We start from the raw sequence: 18,507 nt of genomic DNA, 5'->3' as shown, positions 1-18,507 counted from the left end.
GATGCCTCCAGAGATTACCTGGATAGTTGTGTTGGTTATGTTTTCAGGGGAAGAACACCGGATGAAGCTGAAATTCTATTGAATAATATGTTGACAAATGAAAATAATTGGATACCTCTGGAGCCAATTCCTGAGCCTATTCCTAAACCAACTCCGAAGAAGAGGGGTATTCTATTTCTCAGTCCTGAAGATATGCAAGAGGCAAAGAAATCTATGAAAGAAAAGGGTATTAAAGCTGAAGATGTTAAGAATTTACCTCCTATTGAAGAAATACATGGTCTTAATTTACCGCCTGTTGAAGAAACATGTAATCTTAATCCTTTACCTATTGAAGAAACTCATGGTCTTGATAACTCGACACAGGTAGTAAAGGTAAATTCTCTCTATAGATATGATAAAGCTGTAATCCCATTTACTAAAATTGCTAGCCTATGCTTAGATGAGTTTGATAAATGTATGGCTAAGCAAGAAGATTTTAATGCTTATTTTGGTAGACAATTGAAATACAATTCAAATATGCTTGGACACTTGGGTGATTATATGGCTAATGTTAAAGGTGAACTTAAACTTATTAGTAAACATGCTTCTATGGTTACCACTCAAGTAGAACAAGTACTTAAAGCTCAGAATGATTTGCTCAATGAATTGAACAGTAAGAATAATGATAATGCTGTTAGAGTTATGACTAGAGGTGGTAGAATGACTCAGGAACCTTTGTATCCTGAAGGCCATCCTAAAAGAATTGAGCAAGATTCTCAGAGAAATAATATAGATGCACCTAGCTCTTCTAAAAAGAAGAAAAATAAAAATGATAGGACTTTGCATGCTTCTAGTGATCCTATTGTTGAAACACCTGAGAATCCAAATGATATTTCTATTTCTGATGCTGAAACTCAATCTGGTAATGAACCTGAAACTAGTGATAATGTTAATGATAATGTTCATAATTATGCTCAACCTAGTAATGATAATGATATAGAAATTGAACCTGCTGTTGATCTTGATAACCCACAATCAAAGAATCAACGTTATGATAAGAAAGATTTTGTTGCTAGGAAACACAGTAAAGAAAGAGAGCCATGGGTTCATAAACCCATGCCCTTTCCTCCTAAACCATCCAAGAAAAAGGATGATGAGGATTTTGAGCGCTTTGCTGAAATGATTAGACCTATCTTTTTACATACGCGATTAACTGATATGCTCAAAACCAATCCTTATGCTAAGTATATGAAAGATATTATTACAAATAAGAAAAAGATACCGGAAGCTGAAATTTCCACGATGCTTGCTAATTATACTTTTAAGGGTGAAATACCAAAGAAACTTGGAAATCCATGAGTACCCACTATACCATGCTCCATTAAAAGAAACTATGTTAAAACTACTTTATGTGATCTTGGAGCCGGTGTTAGTGTTATGCCTCCCTCTTTATATCGTAGAATTGATTTGAATAAGTTGAAACCTACTGAAATATCTTTGCAAATGGCTGATAAATCAACTGCTATACGTGTCGGTATTTGTGAGGATGTGCCTGTTGTAGTTGCAAACGTTACTATTTTAACAGACTTTGTTATTCTTGATATTCCCGAGGACGATAGTATGTCTATTATTCTTGGAAGACCCTTTTTGAATACTGCAGGGGCTGTTATTGATTGCACTAAAGGCAATGTCACTTTTCATGTTAATGGTAATGAGCATACGATACACTTTCCGAGGAAACAACCTCAAGTTCATAGTATCAACTCTATTGGAAAAATTCCATCGATTATATTTGGAGGTTTTGAATTTCCTCTTCCTACTGTCAAGAAGAAATATGATACTCTTATTATTGGGGATGTGCATATCCCCGTTGAGGTAACATAGTGTTATTCGAAATTTCTCCGGTTCCATATTATTCGGAATGAGTTCGTTAACAAGACTTGATCAACCTTGTTAGTGGATTCCTTTTGATGATCATGAGATGGATAAAACTAGAAGGCACAACCTTCTGTACCCCACTTTTACTTTCTGTTATTTATATCAAATAAAATAAAAATAAATATTTTTCTGTCTGTTATCTGATTATCCATGCAATATAAAAATACCTCAAAAATAAAAGTTCTCCAAATGCCCTAAAAATTAAATATGATTTTTTCTAGAATATTTGAGGATTTATGGAACTGAGAACACACCAGGGGGGTCAACCACCTTCCCACGAGGGTGGAGGGCGCGCCCACCCCCTTAGGGCACGCCCCCTGCCTCGTGGGCCCACAGTGGCCCTCCTTCACTTATCCTTTCACCCATACACTTCATCTTCCTCCCCCAAACACGAATAACCAACTCAAACGCGAGTCCAAGCTCGTTTTCCTGCCATTTTCAATCTCCTTGCTCAAAGCACCTCTCACAAAACTGCTTGGGGAGATTGTTCCTTGGTATGTGACTCGTCCATTGGTCCAATTAGTTTTTGTTCTAGTGCTTTATTCATTGCAAAATTTTGCTGCTTAGGTGACCCTGTTCTTGAGCTTGCATGTCAAATTTATATGGTCAAAAGTAGTTTTGATGCATGATATATGCCCTAGGCACTTGTAGGAGTAGTTGCTATCAATATTATTGAGTTTGGTTCAATTTTATTTTGAAGTTACTAAAAATTTTCAGAATTTTTTAGAGGTAAAAAATGCTTAGGAAAATGTTCCAAGGTGGTTCTTCCAAGAAGCAAGGACCCAGGCTTACAATGCGTGATGCTGACGAAGAGCCACCAAGAGACGCTCTAGTGCGTCCTTGTGAGTGGCCTTCTGAAAATTTTATGGATCGAGCGGGAACAAAAGAAGAATTCAACGCATATTTGCGTAACTCTGATCTCGTGAGCTTCGAGGAAGAGAAGTGCAGTCAGTATCATGAGCTCACTAGCTCCTTTGTGAGGAGGTTTGAATTTTCAACTTCACGTAATTCTCCAACTGTCCTGTTTGATCTTTATGATAAATCTTATACCATGGACTTAGAGGATTTTACCACTGCATGCAAACTTCCACAATGGGGTAGTATAAGAGATCCTCGCAAATCTGAATTTAGAGATTTTCTTGCTAATATAACTATGGGAGAATCTAGAGATATTACACACGCTACCATAGGGAGCATTCACTTTCCTGCTATACATTATTTTGCTCTCTTCATAGGTAGATGCATAAATGGTAAAGATGAGGCATGTCACGTGTGTGTCCCTAACCTCAGTATTCTTAGGAGTGCTGTGTTAGGAGACAAATCATATAATTTGGGAGCCATTCTTGCACGTAGGTTGCATCTGAATAGACTTAATGGAGATTTCTTTGGTGGAATTTATGCAACCCGCGTAGTTAATTTTCTTGGTATAGATGTGCGCGAAGATGATATTGAATTACCTCCTGCCCATCTAGATTTTAATGCTATGGTTCACCACCAGTTTGTCGAGAGGAACGAATCACCTCTCCAGTATCGACTAATCTTTGACAGACGCCGTGCTGTCCGTATTACTCTCCCTGCTCCTGCTTTCTTTGATTATCAGGCAAGAGGAGGATATACTATTACCAGAGAGGAGGCAGATGAGTACGAGAGGAGAGAGGAGGCTGCTCGTCGCCACGCTGCGGCTCAGCAGGCGATAGCTGCTGCATCACAGTACGACCCCAACAACTATTATTATGGATATCAGCCAGGCCAGCCGTGGCCATAGACCAACTTAGGCCAAAAGCCTAAGCTTGGGGGTGTACGTATTTCCCACCGACACTATATTCATGTTCATTCACTCATTGCTAAATGTCGGTGCTCATACTTTTTCATTGTATCATCCATGCTAGCTTAATTTCCTTTTTTATTCTTTCTTCTTGTGTGTTTAATAAACCTTAGGAAAAACCAAAAAAATTAGTTGTAGCTTTTAATTAGTTTACTTTCCATGCTTGTAGTAATAATTAAAAAGAAAACCCAAAAATATTTACTGTTCTTCTTTTGCTTGTTGGGAGCTTTCCCGTGTAAATAGTTTTATTTCTTTTCTTTTCTTTGGGGGTCGATAGGAGAAGACCTTGATTAAATTGTTGAAGTGGCTCTTATATGCATTATTGTTGATCTGACAAAAGAGACCATATTGCCTTGTCTTCTCCTATTTATTGAATGCTTGCAGATTCCAGCTTAGTCCAATGCACGTGCACTATTATTATTATTATTCACATCGTTCAATCGTGCAAGTGAAGGGCAATTATGATGATATATGATGGACTGGCTGAGATGAGAAAAGCTGGTATGAACTCGACCTCTTTTGTTTTTGTAAATATGATTAGTTCATCGTTCCTGATTCGGCCTATTATGAATAAACATGTTTGCAATGACAACTACAGATCATAGTTTCTTGTGCCATGCTTGATTAGCTATGAGTTATAATGGTTTACCTTGCGTTCCAATATGCTATTGAGATGGTTATGATGTGGTATGATAGGGTGGTATCCTCCTCTGAATGATTTAAGTGACTTGACTTGGCACATGTTCACGCATGTAGTTGAAACAAAATCAACATAGCCTTCACGATATTTCTGTTCATGGTGGATTATATCCTACTCATGCTTGCATTCGGTGTTGATTAATTTTAATGCATGTTCATGACTATTGTCGCTCTCTAGTTGGTTGCTTCCCAGTCTTTTGCTAGACTTCACCTGTACTAAGCGGGAATACTGCTTGTGCATCCAATCCCTTAAACCCCAAAGTTATTCCACATGAGTCCACTATACCTACCTATATACGGTATCTACCTGCCGTTCCAAGTAAATTTGTATGTGCCAAACTTTAAACCTTCAAATAAATATCCTATTTTGTATGCTCGAATAGCTCATGTATCAACAAGGGTTGTCTGTATCTTCCATGTTAGGCGGGTTATTCTCAAGAGGAGTTGACTCCGCTCCTCACTCACGAGATAAGAGGCTGGTCACTGGGATGCCCAGTCCCATGCTTTATGCAAACCAAATCAAAATAATTGCAAACAAAACCCCCCTGGGACACTTGTTAGTTGGAGGCACTCGTTGTTTCGAGCAAGCCATGGATTGATGCTTGTGGTGGAAGGGGGAGTATAAACTTTACCATTCTGTTTGGGAACCGCCTATAATGTGTGTAGCATGGAAGATATCACCATCTCTTGGTTGTTATGTTGACAATGAAAGTATACCGCTCAAAATATTATTCACCTCTGTTTCAAAACCGAGCTCTGGTACCTCTACAAATCCCTGCTCCCCTCTGCGAAGGGCCTATCTATTTACTTTTATGCTGAGTAATCATCCTCTTATTAAAAAGCACCAGTTGGAGAGCACTGCTGTTATTTGCATTCATTATTGTTAGTTTACATTGAGTATGACTTGACTGGATCTCTTTTACCATGAATTACAATGTCTAGTTAGTCCTTGGTCTTTAAAGGTGCTCTGCATTTATGTTTTGCGGTCTCAGAAAGGGCTAGCGAGATACCACCTTGTTATATCATATTATGATTGTTTTGAGAAAGTGTTGTCATCCGAGTTTTATTATTATGGCTCGCTAGTTGATTATGCTATTGATATGAGTAACTTGAGGCCTATGCGTTATTGTGAATGTGGTTAGTTATAATCTTTGCTGAAAACTTGAATGCTGGCTTTACATATTTATAACAACAAGAGCAAACAGAGTTTGTAAAAGTTTTTCTTTATCACTTTGAGTTTGTCAACTGAATTGCTTGAGGACAAGAAAATGTTTAAGCTTGGGGGAGTTGATACATCTCCAACGTATCTACTTTTCCAAACACTTTTGCCCTTGTTTTGGACTCCAACTTGCATGATTTGAATGGAACTAACCCGGACTGACGCTGTTTTTAGCAGAACTACCATGGTGTTATTTATGTGCAGGAGCAAACATTCTCGGAATGACCTGAAACTTCACGGAGACACTTTTCAGAAAATAAGAAAAATACCTGCCAAGGATGATGGCCAGGGGGCCCACCGTCTCTCCACGAGGGTGGGGGGCGCGCCCCCTACCTCGTGGGCCCCCTGTTGCCTCTCCGACTCCAACTCCACCTCCATATATTGAGTTTTGGGGATAAAAAAATCAGAGAGAAGGATTCATCGCGTTTTACGATATGGAGCCGCCGCCAAGCCCTAAAACCTCTCGGGAGGGATGATCTGGAGTCCGTTCGGGGTTCCGGAGAGGGGAATCCGTCGCCATCGTCATCACCAACCATCCTCCATCACCAATTTCATGATGCTCACCTGAGTAATTCCATCGTAGGCTTGCTGGACGGTGATGGGTTGGATGGGATCTATCATGTAATCGAGTTAGTTTTGTTAGGGTTTGATCCCTAATATCCACTATGTTGTGAGATTGATGTTGCTATGACTTTGCTATGCTTATTGCTTGTCACTAGGGCCCGAGTGCCATGATTTCAGATCTGAACCTATTATGTTTTCATCAATATATGACTGTTCTTGATCCTATGTTGCAAGTCTATAGTCACCTATTGTGTGTTATGATCCGTTAACCCCGAAGTGACAATAATCGGGATACTTACCGGTGATGACCATAGTTTGAGGAGTTCATGTATTCACCATGTGTTAATGCTTTGTTCCGGTTCTCTATTAAAAGGAGGCCTTAATATCCCTTAGTTTCCGTAAGGACCCCGCTGCGACGGGAGTGTAGGACAAAAGATGTCATGCAAGTTCTTTTCCATAAGCACATATGACTATATTCGGAATACATGCCTAAATTACATTGATCAACTGGAGCTAGTTCTGTGTCACCCTAGGTTATGACTGTTACATGATGAACCGCATCCGGCATAATTCTCCATCACCGATCCATTGCCTACGAGCTTTCCATATATTGTGCTTCGCTTATTTACTTTTCCATTGCTATTTATATCATCACTACAAAATACCAAAAACATTGCTTTTACTACCGTTACCTTTTGGTACCGTTATCACTACTATCATATTACTTTGCTACTGAACACTTTGCTGCAGATATTAAGTTTCCAGGTGTGGTTGAATTGACAACTCAGCTGCTAATACTTGAGAATATTCTTTGGCTCCCCTTGTGTCGAATCAATAAATTTGGGTTGAATACTCTACCCTCGAAATCTGTTGCGACCCCCTATACTTGTGGGTTATCAGTGGTCCTCGAATTTCTTCGAGTCGGACCGTCCTCCCACTGGCCTCCCGACTGAGAAACTGTTTCTCAAGGAAAACCCTGTTTCGAGCAACAAACACTTTGTTCTCTTCCCGGTTGTAGAAGTTATATCCCAAGGTTTCCCTCAGATATCCCACGAATATGCATTTATCCGACTTGGGTGTAAGCTTGTCTGACATAAGTTTCTTGACAAATGCTTCACAACCCCAAATCTTTAGAAAAGACAAACTGGGACTCTTCCCGGTCCACATCTCATACGGTGTCTTGTCTACGGATTTTGATGGTACCTTGTTAAGTGTGAAAGCTGCAGTTTCTAGAGCGTATCCCCAGAATGACAAGGGTAAATCCGACTTGCTCATCATAGATCAAACCATGTCCAACAAGGTGCGATTCCTCCGTTCTGATACACCATTTCTCTGTGGCGTACCCGGAGGTGTGAGCTGAGGTACTATACCTCTGCTTTTAAGATGATCATCAAACTCCTGGCTCATGTACTCACCTCCACGATCAGATCGTAGAAGTTTTATAGTCTCGCCGAGCTGATTCTCCACCTCATTTTGAAACTCTTTGAACTTTTCAAAAGTCTCTGACTTGTGCCTCATCAAATAGATATATCCATATCTACTCAAGTCATCGGTAAAAGTCACGAAGTACCGATAGCCACCTTTGGCAATTGTGCTCATTGGTCCACACACATCACTATGTATCAGTTCCAACAGCTCGGATACCCTCTTGCAACTCTTTGCGAAAGGAGACTTAGTAATCTTGCCGAGCAAGCATGATTCGCATGTCTCGAATGACCCAAAGTCGGTCGAAGTTAGGAGTCCATCATCATGGAGCTTCTTCATGCATTTCAGACTAATGTGTCCAAGCCGGCAATGCCAGAAGTATGTCGGATTTATCTCATTGGGCTTATGCCTCTTGACATTCACGTTATAGACCGGTTCCTGTTCTAGATTCAATATAAATAACCCATCCACAATGGGTGCATAGCCTTGGAACATACCATTCAAATAAATCGAACAACCATTGTCCTTTAAATTGAATTCATAACCCTGACTCATCAAGCATGAGGCATAAATAATGTTCCGACTAAGTGCAGGAATGTAATAACAATTATTCAATTCCAAAATAAATCCAGAAGGAAGCTGGAGCTGCATCGTGCCGACCTCCAACGCAGCAACTCTTGCTTTGTTGCCGACCCTGATGTCAATCTCCCCTTGTGCCACATGCCTAGTTCTTACTAGCCCCAGCATCGAGTTGCAAATATGAACAACCGACCCGGTATCAAATACCCAAGAGCTACTAGGTATGTCAGCAAGGTAAATGTCTATAAAATATGCAACAAGTGTACCTTTGCCTGAAGCAGCATTCTCGGCCTTCTTGCCATGCTCTGCAAGCCACTTGCTATAGTTCCTCTTCCAGTGACCAGTTTCCTTGCAATGATAGCAAATGGTCTTTGAGTCCGGTCCAGACTTCGGCGCAGCGGCGGAGGTTACCATCTCCGTGCCCTTTGCCTTAGCCTTCTTCTTAGACCAACTCTTCTTGAACTTAGCTGATTTCTGCACCATCAACACTTGATGCGTGCCTTTCTTAATATCCTGCTCTGCCACTTTGAGCATCCCATGCAATTCAGTGAGCTTCTTATCCATGCCATGCATATGATAGTTCGAGATGAACGTCCCATAGCTGGGTGGAAGAGAACCCAGAACTGCATCAGTAGCCAGCTCATCCAAGAGCGGGAAGCCCAACCGATCCAAAGCTTGCACATATCCGATCATCTTGATCACATGCGGGCTCAGTGGACCACCTTCCTTTAGCTTACAATCCATCAAGGATCGCCATACGTTGAACCTTTCGGTCCTAGCCTGCACCTGAAACATGCTGTTGAGACTCTCGATCATATCGAAAGCCCCAACATCTTCGAAATGCTGCTGCAAATCGGGCTCCATACAAGCCAGCATGAGGCAGCTGATCTCGTTTGATTCATCAACGAGTTTCTTGTAGGCATTCTTGGTTGTGGTACTAGCATTATCGGCAGGTTCCTCTAGAAGCGGATCCTCTAGAACATGTTCCTTTTTTATCATGCTTGAGAACAATTCGCAAATTTCTATACCAGGTAGTAACGTTTGTTCCATTCAGTTTATCCTTTTCCAGAATTGATTTCAATGCAAAGTTAGGTTGAGCAGGTGGTGCCATTGATCTACAACAGAAAAATATGCAATAACTAAGCATTGTGTTTATGTAGAGTAATTCTAGCCTTAAACAGAAATACTCCCACTGAAGTTAGCATCCCTCCACAAACTCTCAGTGATTCAGGATCCGACTAGCACATGCGACTAGTGAGCTTTAGCATCACTGCTAGACAACATGCCTATCCGGTAAGCAACTCCTTGCTGATCGTATCTCTATACGACTCCTGTCGGTCGGGTAGGTATCTCATACCCCGGCTCCCGACCTCTTTTGCCACAAGGCCCAAAACCGTTTTGATAGCCTTGTCAAGTCAACCTAATGCAGTGCATGTCTGTGTCCGACACGAACCCTTCAGTTGAAGGACACCTAGCAGCACCCCAATTTTATGAGCCCACTACTAGACGTACTTGACGTGCGAAGGTGCAACATCGGGGATGGCAATTCGCTTGATATTCATGAGGGATCTTTCTACCATTCTAACATGCATAGAAAACAAGGAAGCATGACAATCACAAATAAACACATATTGTGAAATAGTATGGCTCCTTCATGGATGTTCTTCCAGGTTGGCTCCGACTCCGATGACCATCTAGGAACTCCATCTTGTTTGTCACGCCGGGACGCAAGCCACCAACCTGATCTCTATTATCCAACTACTACATCTAGTAATGAATTTTACATAGAGTCACAAGTCGGCACACATGTCGTTTTACAATATAATGACAGCACTTTGGCTCCTGCCGGCCGAGAAACATGACACGCAGGTCATGTATAATTTACACACATGCATCACATACACATGAGCCATACTATTCACATCAAACCCTCCAAAATAAAGTTATGCATAGAATCACATTCTACCGGTTTGAGTGATCGTGTACGAAATACAATGCGCTACGCACACGGCGGTCCCGCTAGCCGGTTAGCGGGCGGGGTTCGAAGGGGCAGCGCCCCTCGCGGGTGCGGGTAGCGCCCGGTGCTTTCGGAAATCACAGATCACATCTGAACTCCGTCACGCCGAATTCTCCGATCTGACCGATCTCATCGATCATTGCGAATTCGATTCGGATTTAAGTTTCACTGTTAACCCCGATGGCGGATAACCAACCGGTAGGGGTAGATTGTGTCACGACCTCATCAATCCCAATCAACAGAAAACATAGCCACATCGATCCCCATGTGCAGTTGATCTCATCAACCGTGCACACAGCCATTCTTATCAATGACAACAGATCTCATCTATTGCCTCCACATATCTAATATGCATATGATCTGAATCCAAATCCTATAGCAGAGGCTCTGATACCACTGTTGGGATCTATGGTAGGGTGCGTTGACTGCAAATTAAAATTTCTAACGTGCAGAACAACCAAGAACATGCTACGGGAGATGGATCACAGTTCGTTACCACTAGACGCGCAGTGCCGTGCAGCGGAAGAAGAGTTGGGGCAGCACGTCCGCGTGGATCGTCTCCTCCTCATCCGATCTCCCTCGTACAACCGGTGGTCGGTTCCCACATACAAGTTCGCCGGAGCGGCGCAAGTGCACCGCCTCTAACGGTATCCGTGCGTGCAGGAGGAACGTCGTGCGGCGGACTACTAGGTCCGATCACACAATCGGCGGCGAGTGGAGGTGTCTATTCGCAACACATGCAAACCCTAGTGACAGCGCCGAAGCGATCAGCCCATGAGTGTGCCGCACCTCCACTATATATATAGGCGTCCGTCACGGGCTCAACACTTGGGCCTCGCACGGAACCTAAAGCCCATAAGTCTACTCGGCCACAATCCGAATACAGTTTGGATCACATCCGACCAGTGTCCTCGGATCCGACCTTGTAGGTTCCTTCCCTTAAGCGTGCGACCCCTTAGGTTCAAGTCGGCTTGGTCGATCCGAACTACACGGTTGGTAGCATCCTCTAGCAAGGCATGCCAAACACCAAGCAGACTATGAAGCTGGTTAGCGAACCTGTACATCACACTTCCATTCCTTCTGCCACACGATATATGTTGTCGAGCTCAAGGCGAGTCTGTCATCCTTGTGCTAGCCCGACCTCTTTATCGTTCCAGTGATGCCGACCACAAATCGGATTATCTCATAATCCTTGTCGCATGGCCATGCTTATCCTGGTCGGATCACACGAGGGGCCCAGAGTATATCTCTCCTGATCGGAGGGGCAAATCCAATCTTGCTCGACCACGTCTCGCAGCATGGTTCTGGACAAACCCGAAACCTACCTTTATAACAACCCAGTTACGGAGTAGCGTTTGGTCGGCCCAAAGAAAGTCTGTTACCATCCCGAGTACATGCGTCAGCTAAGGTCTTAGGACATAGAACATATGTTCTACTAGAGACTCACAGATGACATATCGCTGTGTCTCATAGTTGGGTCTATCTGACTTGGACCTTATCTCGACTCGGATCCGACTACATCGAATCCGACCAGATCCTTCCAAGTCCATATTATCCGGTTAGCATCCAATGCTCCATGGCTTGTGAGACCAAGCCATCGATCGTGTCATATGCTAGTCTAGTTGGCTGCGCGTCCACATAGCCCTTTCGACTAGGGACCTTTTAGGACAGTCATCATATAATGCATAGTCCCACAAACAAGTCACGTACTTGCTGATACACATCATTGATAATGTCCAAGGACTATCTTTATTCATAAACACATAGGAAATATCATCATACATGATTGCCTCTAGGGCATATCTCCAACATTGGCATCGATCGAGATTAGGATTTGTCACTTCAATTGTCGGAGAGGTATCTCTGGGCCCTCTCGGTAATGCACATCACTATAAGCCTTGCAAGCAATGCAACTAATGAGTTAGTTGCGGGATAGTGCATTACGGAATGAGTAAATAGACTTGCCGGTAACGAGATTGAACTAGGTATTGAGATACCGATGATCGAATCTCGGGCAAGTAACATACCGATGACAAAGGGAACAACGTATGTTGTTATGCGGTTTGACCGATAAAGATCTTCGTAGAATATATAGGAGCCAATATGAACATCCAGGTTACACTATTGGTTATTGACCAGAGACGTGTCTCGGTCATGTCTACATAGTTCTCGAACCCGTAGTGTCCGCACGCTTAACGTTCGGTGACAATCGGTATTATGAGTTTACGTGATTTGATGTACCGAAGGTAGTTCGGAGTCCCGGATGAGATCGGGGACATGACGAGGAGTCTTCAAATGGTCGAGACGTAAAGATCGATATATTGGATGACTATATTCGGACATCGGAAAGGTTCCGAGTGATTCGGGTATTTTTCGGAGTACCGGGGAGTTACGGGAATACGGGGAAGAAGTTTTGGGCCTCATGGGCCAAGTGGTGGAAGGAGGCAGGGCGCGCGGCCCCCTAGCCCAAACCAAATTAGACTAGGGGGCCGGCCCCCCTTTCGTCCTTTCTCCCTCTCTTTCCTTCTCCCCTTCCCCCTTCCTTTCCTCCTCCTAGTAGGAGTAGGAAAGGGGAGTCCTACTCCTACTAGGAGGAGGACTCCTTCTCCTGGCGCGCCCTAGGAGGGACAGCCGGCCTCCCCCTTACTCCTTTATATACGGGGACAGGGGGCACCCTAGAACACACAAGTTGATCATTGATCCCTTAGCCGTATGCAGTGCCCCCCTCCACCATAATCCACCTCGATCATGTCGTAGCGGTGGTTAGGTGAAGCCCTGCTTCGGTAGCAACATCATCACCGTCATCATGCCGTGGTGCTAATGGAACTCTCCCGTGAAGCTCAGCTGGATCTGAGTTCGTGGGACGCCATCGAGCTGAACATGTGCTGAACTCGGAGGTGCCGTGCGTTCGGTAGTTGGATCGGTCGGATCGTGAAGACGTTCGACTACATCAACCGCGGTCTCATAACGCTTCCGCTTACGGTCTACGAGGGTACGTGGATGATACTCTTCCCTCTCGTTGCTATGCATCACCATGATCTTGCGTGTGCGTAGGAAAATTTTGAAATTACTATGTTCCCCAACAGATCATGTATATAGGCATCACGTCCGCGACAAGTAGACCGAAACGATTCTGCATCTACTACTATTACTCCACACATCGACCACTATCCATCATGCATCTAGAGTATTAAGTTCATAAGAACAGAGTAATGCATTAGGAAAGATGACATGATGTGGAGGGATAAACTCAAGCAATATGATATAAACCCCATCTTTTAATCCTCGATGGCAACAATGCAATACATGCCTTGCTGCCCCTGCTGTCATTGGGAAAGGACTCCGCAAGATTGAACCCAAAGCTAAGCACTTCTCCCATTGCAAGAAAGATCAATCTAGTAATTCAAAGCAAACTGATAATTCTAAGAGACTTGCAAAGATAACCAATCATACATAAAAGATTTCAGAGAAGAATCAAATATTGTTCATAGATAAACTTGATCATAAATCCACAATTCATCGGATCTCGACAAACACACCGCAAAAAGAGTTACATCAAATAGATCCCCAAAAAGATCGAGGAGAACATTGTATTGAGATCCAAAGAGAGAGAAGAAGCCATCTAGCTAATAACTATGGACTCGAAGGTCTGTGGTAAACTACTCACACATCATCAGAGAGGCTATGGTGTTGATGTAGAAGCCCTCCATGATTGACTCCCCTTCCGACGGAGCTCCGAAAAAGGCCCCAAGATGGGATCTCTTGGGTACAGAAGGTTGTGGCGGTGGAAATAGGGTTTCATGGTGCTCCTGGATGTTTTCAGGGTATATGGATATATATAGGAGGAAGAAGTAGGTCGGTGGAGCTATGAGAGGCCCACGAGGGTGGGGGGCGCGCCCAGGGGAGCAGGCGCACCTCCCTGCCTCGTGGCCTCCTCGTAGATTTCTTGACGTCTACTCCAAGTCCCCTGGATCATGTTTGTTCCAAAAATAACTCTCCCGAAGGTTTCATTCTGTTTGGATTCCGTTTGATATTCCTTTTCTGCGAAACACTAAAATAGGCAAAAAAACAACAATTTGCACTAGGCCTTGGGTTAGTAGGTTAGTCCCAAAAATAATATAAAAGTGTATAAATAAGCCCATTAACATCCAAAACAGATAATATAATAGCATGGAACAATCAAAAATTATAGATACGTTGGAGACGTATCACCGGCCCCCTCCCAATTCGTATTGGCTTGGGGGGCGTGCCTTTTCCTTCCCTCTGCTCTTTTCCACTAAGGCCCAATAAGGCCCATATACTCCCTGGGGGGTTCCGGTAACCTCTCGGTACTCTGGAAAATGCCCGAACTCATCCGGAACCATTCTGATGTCCAAACATAGGCTTCCAATATATTGATCTTTATGTCTCAAACATTTCGAGACTCCTCGTCATGTCTGTGATCAAATCCGGGACTCCGAACTACCTTCGCTACATCAAAACACATAAACTCGTAATACCGATCGTCACCGAACGTTAAGCGTGCGTACCCTACGAGTTCGAGAACTATGTAGACATGACCGAGAAATGTCTCCGGTCAATAACCAATAGCGGAACGTGGATGCTCATATTGGTTCCTACATATTCTACGAAGATCTTTATCGGTCAAACCGCATAACGATATACGTTGTTCCCTTTGTCATCGGTATGTTACTTGCCCGAGATTCGATCGTTGGTATCTCAATACCTTGTACACTCTCGTTACCTGCAAGTCTCTTTACTCGTTCCCTAATTCTACATCCCGTAACTAACTCATTAGCTACATTGCTTGCAAGGCTTATAGTGATGTACATTACCGAGAGGGCCCAGAGATACCTCTCCGACAATCGGAGTGACAAATCCTAATCTTGATCCATGCCAACTCAACAAACACCATCGGAGAAACCTATAGAGAACCCTTATAATCACCCAGTTATGTTGTGATGTTTGGTAGCACACAAAGTGTTCCTACGATACTCGGGAGTTGCATGATCTCATAGTAATAGGGACATGTATAGTTATGGAGAAAGCATTAGCAACAAACTAAACGATCATCATGCTAAGCTAGCAGATGGGTCAAGTCAATTAGATCATTCTCTAATGGTGTGATCCTTTTAATCAAATGACAACTCATCTCTTTGGTTAGGAAACATAACCATCATTGATTCAACGAGCTAGTTAAGTAGAGGCAAACTAGTGACACTCTGTTTGTCTATGTATTCACACATGTACTAAGTTTCCGGTTAATACAATTCTAGCATGAATAATAAACATTTATCATGATATAAGGAAATATAAATAACAACTTTATTATTGCCTCTAGGGCATATTTCCTTCACTTATGTGGGTTCGCGAGGACCTGTACTGGCTACGGGGCAAGTGTGTTGGGCGAAGAAGCAAGTGTTGGTGCTGTTGGAGGAACTAGGTCTTGTTTCAGCGAGAGTGAAGGTGATAACGGAGATGACATTGAGGATGGGGAGCATAATGGTGCTGCAAAGGGAGAAATGGCTGAAGGTGATGGTGCTGGCTCTGTTCAGTCCACTGGGAAGGTAGATCCGCAGGCTCTACGGTGGACCGGAAGGTATTTCATTTCATTTTTCTGCATTTCCTGAGCTATTTACTTACTGTAGAAAAGAATGAAAAAACTGCAGAATTTGTTTCAGATAGCAGAAATGCCTGAACCGAGAAATTTGATAACCTGGCTTGTTTTATTCTTGTATTACTAGGAATTTGTAGGTGGCAAGTTTAGTAAGATTTTCTTAGAATCTTTAATCTGCTGTGGTGCTGAATGAAAGAGAAAAATGCATGATTTTTATGTAGGGTGAGAGTTGGGAATCAGCCACTAGAAAGAGCTTCATGCCCTGACAGAGTTGGTGCTCTATAACAAACAATTAGGGGATATGCCGAGAAACCAGGTGATCATGTAGTTGAGCCAACAGTTGGTATGACATTTGATTCATTAGGAGAGGCGTATGATTTTTATAATCTGTATTCATGGGAACATGGATTTGGCATAAGATACGGCAAGAGCAGGCTGAATGCGGAGAAGACAAAGTGTATGCAGGAAGTTGTCCACGGATACTCCGTGAGTTCTTGCAATCTTGAACAGAAGCAGTCTGGATTTAGTTTTGTTGTGGGGGAAAATAATCAGGCTGACAATTTGGTTTTATTATTTTCCAGGGGAAACCCATCTAGGAGAACATCAGGTCGTGTCGGTGTGAGTGCCCAGCGATAATAAGATTGCTAAGAACATCTGACAATGGTTGGTACATAACGGAGCACATGCCAATTCACAATCATTCATTGATGTAGACATGCAGAGAGAAAGTGCATTGTCCATCGCACAAGCATATAGATATATAGACCAAAGATTTGGTGAAGCAGCTACGGCAGAACAATGTCAATGTCACAAAGGTGTACATCATAATATCAAGTTTTTTCGGTGATGCTGATAATGTTCTGTTCACCAAAAGGTCTCTATGCAACCTGTGCGGTAAGATAAATAGGGAGAAAGCCAAAGATGATGTGAGGAAGACAATCGATGCCTTCGCTGAGATAGCCGCTAAGGATCACAAATTTGTTTTCAGGGTGCAACCAGATAAAGGATGCAGAATAAAAAATTTGATTTGGGCTACAGGAAGCAGCCGAAACCAGTACATTTATTTCAGTGACGTAGTTACATTTGATACAACATACAAGACAAATATGTATCACATGTCATTTGGCCTGTTTGTTGGTGTGAACAACCATTTCCAGAGCATCATTCTAGCTGTTGTGCTTCTAAGAGATGAGCAGGTTGAGAGCTTTGAGTGGGTTTTCACGGAGTTTGTTAGGATGATGGGAGGTAAACCTCCTGTAACTATTCTAATAGGTAAGAAACAACTGGAACAGGTGTCTCTATACACTACAACATTATTTGCACACTATAATATATGTTGTCAGATGAATTGATATTAACAAAACTTTGCCTGTCTGGTGAATTTGTTGTTGCTGTGCAGATCAATGCGGGGCCATGGAGGTTGTGCTAAAAAATGTACTTGCCTCGATAGCTCACCGTTGGTGAAAATGGCATGTGCTGAAGAAGACAAAGGAACCCCTTGGGCCAATGTACTTGAAGCAGACAGGTTTCCGAGATGAGTTCCACAAGGTTGTGAATCACATGCTGACAATCGATGAGTTTGAGGAAGCCTGGAAGATGATGATAGAGAAGTACAACCTGGAAAGTCACTCCTACCTGGCCCAGGTATACGAGCTTCGGTACAAGTGGGCGAAGCCGTTTTTCAAAGATGTATTCTGTGCAAAGATGACAAGCACGCAGCGGAGCGAGAGCGCTAACAGCATGCTGAAGTCTTATCTCCCTCCCGGCTGTCTGATGCACATGTTTGTGAAGCATTACATGCGGCTGCAGTTCGCTCGAGATACAGATGAGAGTTATGAAGAAAAACGGAATAAAATTGTGAGTATGACATTTTTTGATTGGTTTTGGTTAGTTTGGAACTGCCTGTTCTACCTTAAACCACCTGCGTTTGGTTGCAGTCTGACTTGGAAAAGTGTTGTTTTGTGGTCACAGGGTGGCGCGGTGGTGAAGTGCAATATGTCTCTTGAGAGGCATGATGGCAAGATTTACATGAGGGCGATGTTTGAGAAGCTCAGTGATCTACTGTATCAGGCGCATGCATATCGCACTACCAGGAAAACGACTATAGCTAATATGGACATTAATGGCGCACCACATATGTGGTGCGCCACTGCTATATAGCAGTGGCGCACCATGTGTAGGTACGCCATTAATGTCCATATCACTAATGGCGCACCACACCTACGATGCGCCACTAGTAACAAATTTTATTTCATTTTTATTTTTCTGAAACTAGTAATGGCGCATCAGGGCATAGTGCGCCATTACTAGTTTTAACTAGTAATGGCGCACCACACACTCTGTGCGCCACTACTAACAATTTTTTTACTTTTTTTTCAAAACTAGTAATGGCGCACCAGTGTATAGTGCGCCACTACTAACATTTTTTTAATTTTTTTGCAAAAACTAGTAATGGCGCACCACGTAACAGGTGCGCCATTACTAACTTTCTTTGCACCCCCCAGTGGACCGCCTTTTCAGTTTTAGAAAAAATAAAAGAAAATGATGGAAATGTCAAAAAATAAAAGAAAATAAGTTTCTCATGTGATATGTGGTCTAGTTGTTGGGAAAATTTACAAATATGAATTTCGACTTTATTTGCAAAA

The sequence above is a fragment of the Triticum urartu genome, chromosome 2 (genome assembly GCF_003073215.2).
Source record: "Triticum urartu cultivar G1812 chromosome 2, Tu2.1, whole genome shotgun sequence".
In the NCBI taxonomy this organism is placed as follows: Eukaryota; Viridiplantae; Streptophyta; class Magnoliopsida; order Poales; family Poaceae; genus Triticum; species Triticum urartu.
The sequence above is the reverse complement of the archived record's forward strand: the minus strand, read 5'-3'. Positions refer to the sequence as shown.